The following is a 7,890-nucleotide window of genomic DNA, read 5'->3' as shown; positions in this document are numbered from 1 at the left end:
AACGCATTGGAATAGACTGCGATTCGATTACCAAGTGAACAAGCACATCCTGAAGTCTATACTTTGCGAATTTGGATCGGTGAGGAGATTGAGGCACGTGTTATTCACTGTCGCGGGAGAGTGACGTCACGCATTCCGAGACGGAGAGTCGGGCGGCTGCAGGCATGCAGTGATTCACCACAAGCCATCACCCTCGCCAGCTAAACTCGTTTCTGTCAAAGCGGACACTACTCAAGGGTACTAGAAGTGTATACCAAGATCTACAAGTCATCAACCTGTGACCAACCTAGATGACATCGTCCTGGAGACACATCCTTCTGGTCAGCTTGATTCCCCGCGGCTCACCTCGTTCATGGCTGCAGAGCCCTGCAGCTCCCATGTACAGGACAGCCCCCACAGCCTTTTGACCTGTCTCTGCAGGTTCTGAAACAGGTAGGGGTGACAGGGAACAAACCCCTGCCTTTTAAAGCCCTGCTCAGTAGTTCATTGTCTACAGCCTACCAGCTAGGATGTGGTCTGCTGCCACACAGTGAGGGATTTAACCCTTCACTCCCTCACAATATATATACACCCTTATTTGTTGGTCTCTACCAGTGTATATACTGTATACAGCATATTTGATCTACTGTGTGTGTGTGTGTTGCACTTAAAGCCCTTCCTAAGTTTAACGCTATAACATACTTGATTAGAATGGTCTTTCTAAATAATCTCCTGCTCCTTCTAACTGGTAGCCTTGTACTGTCTTACTTGTGAACATCATCCTTAATGCACTCTGTCGCCAATATAGTATGCTTGTTCTTTTGTACTATAGTATGTTTAGAAAAGCAGAAAAAAGCCACATTATTATTTCTATTATCATAGTTTTTACTAAATAGAGAGTAAATTGAAACAGACTACTAACCAGTTCTACAAAACCTGGGAGCCATGGCTCCAGACATAAGAACATTTAGAAATTAGTAGTAAATAAAAATCCCAGGCTTGATGAAACAGACAATTGGCTTGAGAAACAGAGGCCGCTGTAGGTTGGCGGGGGAGGGAGGGTGCGGGACGTCCCCACCCTGCACCCTCCCTCCTTCCCCCAACTTACTTGTGTTCCCTCCCCTGTCTCCCCCACCCCATCTCTCCATGGAAGGTTCCTTATCCCTCCCCACCCCATCTCCTGTCTCCTGTCTCCTGTCGTCCGTCTCCCTCTCTCTCTCTCTCTCTCAAGTTTCTATCAGGGAATACAGAAAAACTGAAAGCTGCAGCATCTCAGGAGGATAGACAGTTAAAAAATGTGTTAAAATATACCCACAACATGTTAGGTACAATATCATTGCAATTTGAGAGATGTTGGTATGTTATTTCTCTGAACCTGAAATTCTGTGTGCTGTAACAAGTTTGTGAAGAGAGATGTATGGTAAAAAATGTACATCCCTGTAAAAACAATAAAAAAGATTGAAACGAAATACAGTAAGTATCAAAATACAGCTCAAGTTAACATGACATTGGATTTTTTATAAATCGATTGGTGCAGGCTTGGAGTGAAATTCAGAATAAATGACGTAATGGTCAGATCATTTATAAATAACTGACCTGCAGTCATACTGTACATGGCAAGCAATACTAATCTTAATGCTCCTCCCACAAATTGCTAGATTGTTGGACCCCCTCCTCATCCTCTCTCTGCCTTATCCTCTCACGCTCCCACCCCCTCCCCTCATCATTTATCACCCCCTCCCTTCATCCTCTCTCATCACACCTCCCTTCATCCTCTCTCATTCCCCTCCCTTCATCCTCTCACCCCCCTCCCTTCATCATCTCTTACCCCCTCCCTTCATCCTCTTTCACCCCCCCTCCTTCATCCTCTCTCACCCCCTCCCTTCATTCTCTTTCACCCCATCCTTTTATCCTATCTCACCCGCTCCCTTCATCTTCTCTCACCCCCTCCCTCCATCCTCTCTCGTCCCCGCTCCCTTCATCCTCTCTTAACCCCCTCCTTTCATCCTCTCTCACTCCCCCCCCCCCTCCATCTTCTCACCCCTCACCTCCCTGTCATTATCACCCCCACAGGACAGCCAGAGAAAACACACACAAACAAAACAGTACAAATACAGAAATACACAAATAAACAGACACACACACACACACACACACACACAAAACAATACAAATACACACACACATACACACACACATACACACACCAGGACAAAACAAATACAGGCAGGACACACAGGGGACACAGGGCACAGCCTCACTTCTCTGCTCCATGCTTTTCCTCCGCTCTATGGCCCCACCCCCAGGCTCCTGCCACCGCCTCCTGATTTGCTGCATTACACAGCAGCAGCCAATCAGGATGTAGGAAGCTCACCAGCCCCCTAGCAGCAGCAGCCCTGCTTTATCCATTCTCGGAGGAAATCCCACTACTGGTTGCTAAGTCAAGAGAGGTAATACCAGACACATACATGTCCGGAATTATCTTTCATTTTTACCGGACAGAGTAACCAAATACTGGGCTGTCCGGTTCAATACCTGACACCTGGTAACCCTACTTACACTCCCTTCCCCCCTCACACTCCCACCCTTCCCCTCTTTTCCCTCCTTACACTCCCTCCCCCCCCCATCTTTCCCCTTAGACTCCATCCCCCTTACACTCCCTCCCCCCCCTAAACCCACCATACACTCATTCCCCTATCTCTTCTCTCCATTCTCTTCCCCCCTCTATCTTCCCCATTCCATTCTCCCCCCTCTCTCTTCCTTCCCTCACACTCCCTGGGTTCCGCTGAGCCAGTTTGAAATCACTGGTGTACAATAATGCTTATAATACACATTTAGCTCAGCAAACAAATCTAAATGTTGCCTGACCGACACACAGCTGTACCAATGTACAAATTGTCCCTGTGCCATTTGCCCCAGTGATATAACAAGTGTAGCCATGCCTGGTTTAGGCGACCAGTCTGCCCTCCCTGTCATGTAAGCCATGGTAACAGTGCAGGCAGTGACAGGACCATTCATGGGTTTTCCCCACAGAGGCAGCTCCCTTGAGTGACAGGGGAGGAGGTGAGACAAGGTCTGTGTTCTGCCAATCCTGGGTTCAGACCTTGTACCTTCCTCCCACTGTACTTAAGGGGCTGCACCACTAAATTTAGGCAGTTGTCTCTACCCTTGTGAGAGACAGTTAACACACTGTGGTGTCTGCACATTGGCATCTCCTGTTCCTCTTCCCTTTGGAGGAGAGTGAGTGATTACCATTCCTCTGGCCCTGCTAGAGGGTCAGGGAAGAGTAAGGACTGCTTCTGGTGCCCTTGGCCCGGAGTGGATGTCAAGGACCATCTGGAGGTTGGTGGCCTGTAGTGAGCTGTACTGAGCAGATTCAATTGTTATACTGTGCGTGCAGAGGAATAAACCAGTTCCAGTTAACTATAACTCCTGCCTGGTGTGCAATCTTTCTGGGGGTAGAGGAGTACGTTTCTTCTGTAGGAGATTGCCTCCATACATCTGGAGTCTGCAGCAGATGGAGGCGCTGTATCACCAGAGATAAATGTCAGGTATGTACCACAGAAGCCTGTTCAGAAGTCCCCACAACCATCGGCGGACCCCACAGCCTTCTGTGAGCCAACAGGTAGCATGCACCAAACACCTAGTAACAGGGGAATCTCCCAGAGGGTGGGGGAAACACCGCCGTCAGTTTATCCCAGACTGGAAAATTGTGCTCACTACTAGTGATGGAGCACTAGGCCACGCCTCCCGGCGGTTCGGCCAATGTGGGTGAACCTGCAGAGAGATGTCATGGCCGTGCTCCTAGTCACTCCCCCGTCACTCCCCCACCCCACCCCCCCGTCTTTCCCCCTGCAGCTCACGGCAGACTGGGGAACTCGGCTGCACACACCGCCAGCCTGGCAGGCGCGCGTGCAGCGCAGACAGCGGGGCCGTAGCCTTAGAAGGTTCCCTTGCTTTATATATGGGATTGCGTTAACCTGTCTGTCCCTACTCTTCTTTCAAGGTGTGCTTGGTCCAGAAAACTTGTACAAAAGTAGACATGTGCGATATTTTTTGCTGAAAATTTTTGGAAGACATTTGCACAATTTTGGTCACATGGCCCTTTACACTGCAATTTTTGCCTTTTGCACTTTTAATCAAGTCTAAATTGTCTAAATTTAGCATAGGTTGAACTTGATGGACGTACGTCTTTTTTCTACTATGTAACTATATAAGTGTAAACTGTCACAAAAAAAAATCCTGAAAAATGCTGCAATTAAGAGAGATTTGCTAAATATTTTGCGAGGCACATTTTAAGACATTTGCACATCTCCATACATAAGCTAATGATAATAGCCAAGCTATCTCCCCCTTTACATGATACCTCCAAGGCTATTCAATATAGTGATGCATGACGGTTACTCACAGCTACTATAACAATGCATTAATTTCTGTTCGTGGATGCTTCTTAAACCGTGTGTTACCGTACTGCTCATTATATTGAATAGACACAACAGCACAAGTAAAAAAGGGTTAATCTGAAATCATAAAATGCTACATTATTTTCAGTCACATCTTTTTGCCACAATGTTATATTTTCATCAAGTTATTTTTCATTCCTAAGGTACAGAACCTGCTCAGATAAGCATTTTTTAGGTAACTGGATTACTGCTGTCTCTCCCTGGAGAGAACACATTGCTTGGTCTGTATTGACCAGGGAATATTACTGCAGGCTCATTTCACAAACATTGTTTTCTGCTAATACCATTTAAAGCCAGATTTATCAATATGTTTAAAAAAATATATATTTTTTTTTTCTACATAGACAAACTGGATGATTCAGCACATTGAAGCTGCCTCTTATGCTGAGCTGCTCAGGGAAGGAATCCAAGGGTTGAGTAAATGTCTGTAGTCCTGGGTAAGGAAAGAGAGGTAATGGTGTCATACTGTATTTATAATGCCAGAAGTTGGGCAGTTGAGACTTTAGAGCAGACCCGTCACACGCAGAATAGCTTGGAGGCCAATTCTTAAGTCCGACTGAAGACTCGGGCCGCAGCAGGAAAAAATAAAATAAATAGTCACTATAACCTACATGTATTCGTCCACTTTTTTCTTGAGCTTTCCTTATTAAAAATATGTAAACGTCACTGGTATCTCTTTTGCCCGTCTCCCTCCATCCCTTCTCTCTCTCCCCATCCACTCTCCCCCCTCTCACTCCCCATCTCTCCCCCCCCCCCCTCTCTCCCCATCTCTCCCTATCCTCGCTCCCCATCCCCTCTCCCCGTCCCTTCTCCCCCTCTCTCACCCTCCTTCCCCTCTCTCACACTCCTTCCCCTCTCTCACGCTCCTCCCCCTCTCTCTCCCTCTCACCCCCACCCTCTCTCTCCCTCTCACCCCCACCCTCTCTCTCCCCCCCCCTCACTCCCCATCTTCTCTCTCCCCCCCCCTCACTCCCCATCTCTCCCCATCCGCTCCCCCCCCCCCACCCTCTCCCTCCCCATACCCTCTCTCTACCCCGTTCTCTCCCCATCTCCTCTGGTGATATTTATAGATCTCCTGCTTGGCCTGTATGGCTGGTGGGCTTTGTAGTTATTAAATGTATTGGAATATCATTAGCATTTATTTGTATAGTGCCAACATATGTAGCATGGTACAGGGGGGTACAGAGTGACATCAATTACATAAACAGAATGATATACAAATGAGGACAGACATGCAAAAACAGATACAAAAGGTAATAAGGACCCTGCTCATGAAAGCTTACAGTCTATAGAGAATAAGGGGCAATGTTGAAACCAAAAGTAAAGTGGCTGCTCATTGTGGGACAGAGTATACCTCAGAATGGAGTATGGTCCAGGCGCACAGCTGGTCCCATTAAAGCTGCAGTTCAGTCTTTTTTTTTTTTTAATTATTTTTTTTACTTCAATAGTTTCATGTGGGCAATCTCTAATTACCTAAAGAACTGTAAAGCTGCCAATCAATTCGTTCTCCATGTATTGATCGGCAAAATTTGGCAAGATCTTTAGATATGGCATATGTTTTTCTTCTGCTTCTGTCACTCAGTGGAAGCTCATGAATATTCATGAGCACTCCTGCACTGACATGTGCTAGAGGGAGGGCAGGGCTGACAAAGGGGTGTGCCAGGGCTTGTGACAGGACATGAAGGGGCAGTGCCTTAGCAAATGGTTGTTAAAATAGAATACAAGAAAATTGGTCTTTCAAAGTTGTTTTTTTAAAAACAGAAAATGCTAAAAGTATTTTTTCTTACTACAGAACTGATTTATTAAAAAAACCACACATGCAGGATATTGACTGAACTGCAGCTTTAAGGTTTGGGTGTGTGGGTGTTATGGATTGTTACATGGATTTGGTCCAGCTGCACAGCTTGTACCAATAGGGTTGGGGGGCAGGAGGTGGGTGGATGTTAGGAGTGTGCTTAAAAGGGTGAATCTTCAAAGAGTTTTGAATGTCTGAAAGCTGAGGGAGAGTCTGATGGTATTGGGTATAGGAATTCCAGAGAGAGGGAGCAGCACGGTAGAATTCTTATAGGTGGGGGTAAGAGGAGGTAGTTATGTAACCAGGAGGAGAGGTGGATATCGTCGGCAGGACAGAGTGGGCGTTTAGAGATATATTTGGGGATGAGGGCTGAGATGTAAGGGGATGCAGTGTCATTGAGAGCTTTGTAAGAACTATGGTTTAAAATGTAATTCTAGAGGATATGGGAAGCTATGAAGGGATTTACATAGCGGAGCAGCAGAAGTGGAGCAGTTAGATAGGTAGATGAGTCTGATAGCAGCATTTTGGATGGACTTAACGTGGGACAGGAGGACAATGGGAAAGTAGAAGAAGTTGCAGTAGTCAAGGTGGGACAGGGTCAGTGAGTGAATTAAGATTTTAGTTGCATCATAACACAGGTTTGGGTGCAATCTGATGATGTTAGTAATTGCTTGTTATGTTTTTCCAAGAAAACTGTGGCCATTTGACCCCATTTTAGTTGCCTGATTGGCTGGGATTTGGCATTAAGGAACTGAGGGGTTAACGCGAGACCTCTTGACATCATGTAAATGCTCAATCAAATGCTTCCTTTACCTTACTCCAGTCTGACTTTGTCAGAGGGTCAGTGTAGATAAGGGAAGGGGCAGAAACTGTATCTATAGCAAATCAAACACCTCTCAAATCTGCTTCCCATGTTTACAAACTAACTTTAAAGCATTGTTCGCCGAGTAGGTCAGTTTGCAGACATTACTTCAATATGGGGAGGGATGGGGATTGGCAAATGCTGTGGGAGTGGAAGGGCAGTTCCACTGGTAGGGAGCCAAGCATGAGAGGTTTCAGACGTGAGAGTGCTGTAGAAACAGTTGTAGTGGAGAGGAGTCAGCATTCAGCACAGCATACAGTGAGAGACAAGAAGGGGTATAGTGGGAGATTAGAGCTGAGATACAAGACAGGGTAGTCGAATGTAGAACTTGAAGGAAAGAAGCAGAATTTGATACAGTAGTTAATGTAGAGCTATTAAAGAGGTTTGAGGAGGAGAGGGGCAGAGACAGACCTAGGAGTGTGTGAGAAAACTCTAGCAGTAGCATTTGAAATAGACTGTAGAGAATGTGGTTGGGAGACAGGAAGGACAGATAGGAGAAAGTTGCAATAGTCAAGTCCTGAGATAATGAGGGCATGTACTCTCTGAGAGTTTTAGTTGTAGAACGTGAGGTAAAAGGGCTGATTCTAGGGTTGCTGCAGAGGAAAAACCAACAAGATTTAACCGTGTGAATGTGAGAGGAGAAGGAGAGTGAGGAGGCAAATATTGCACCTTGGCAGCACGTTTGGGTGACTGAATGATAGCGTTATTGACTGTTACAGAAAACGGACAATTGGGCCTGGATTAGGAGGATTTCTGTTGTAGACATGTTCAATTTTAGGCGATGTAGGGCC

This window comes from Ascaphus truei, chromosome 3 (genome assembly GCF_040206685.1).
Source record: "Ascaphus truei isolate aAscTru1 chromosome 3, aAscTru1.hap1, whole genome shotgun sequence".
Taxonomy (NCBI): Eukaryota; Metazoa; Chordata; class Amphibia; order Anura; family Ascaphidae; genus Ascaphus; species Ascaphus truei.
This window is presented reverse-complemented; position numbering follows the sequence as displayed.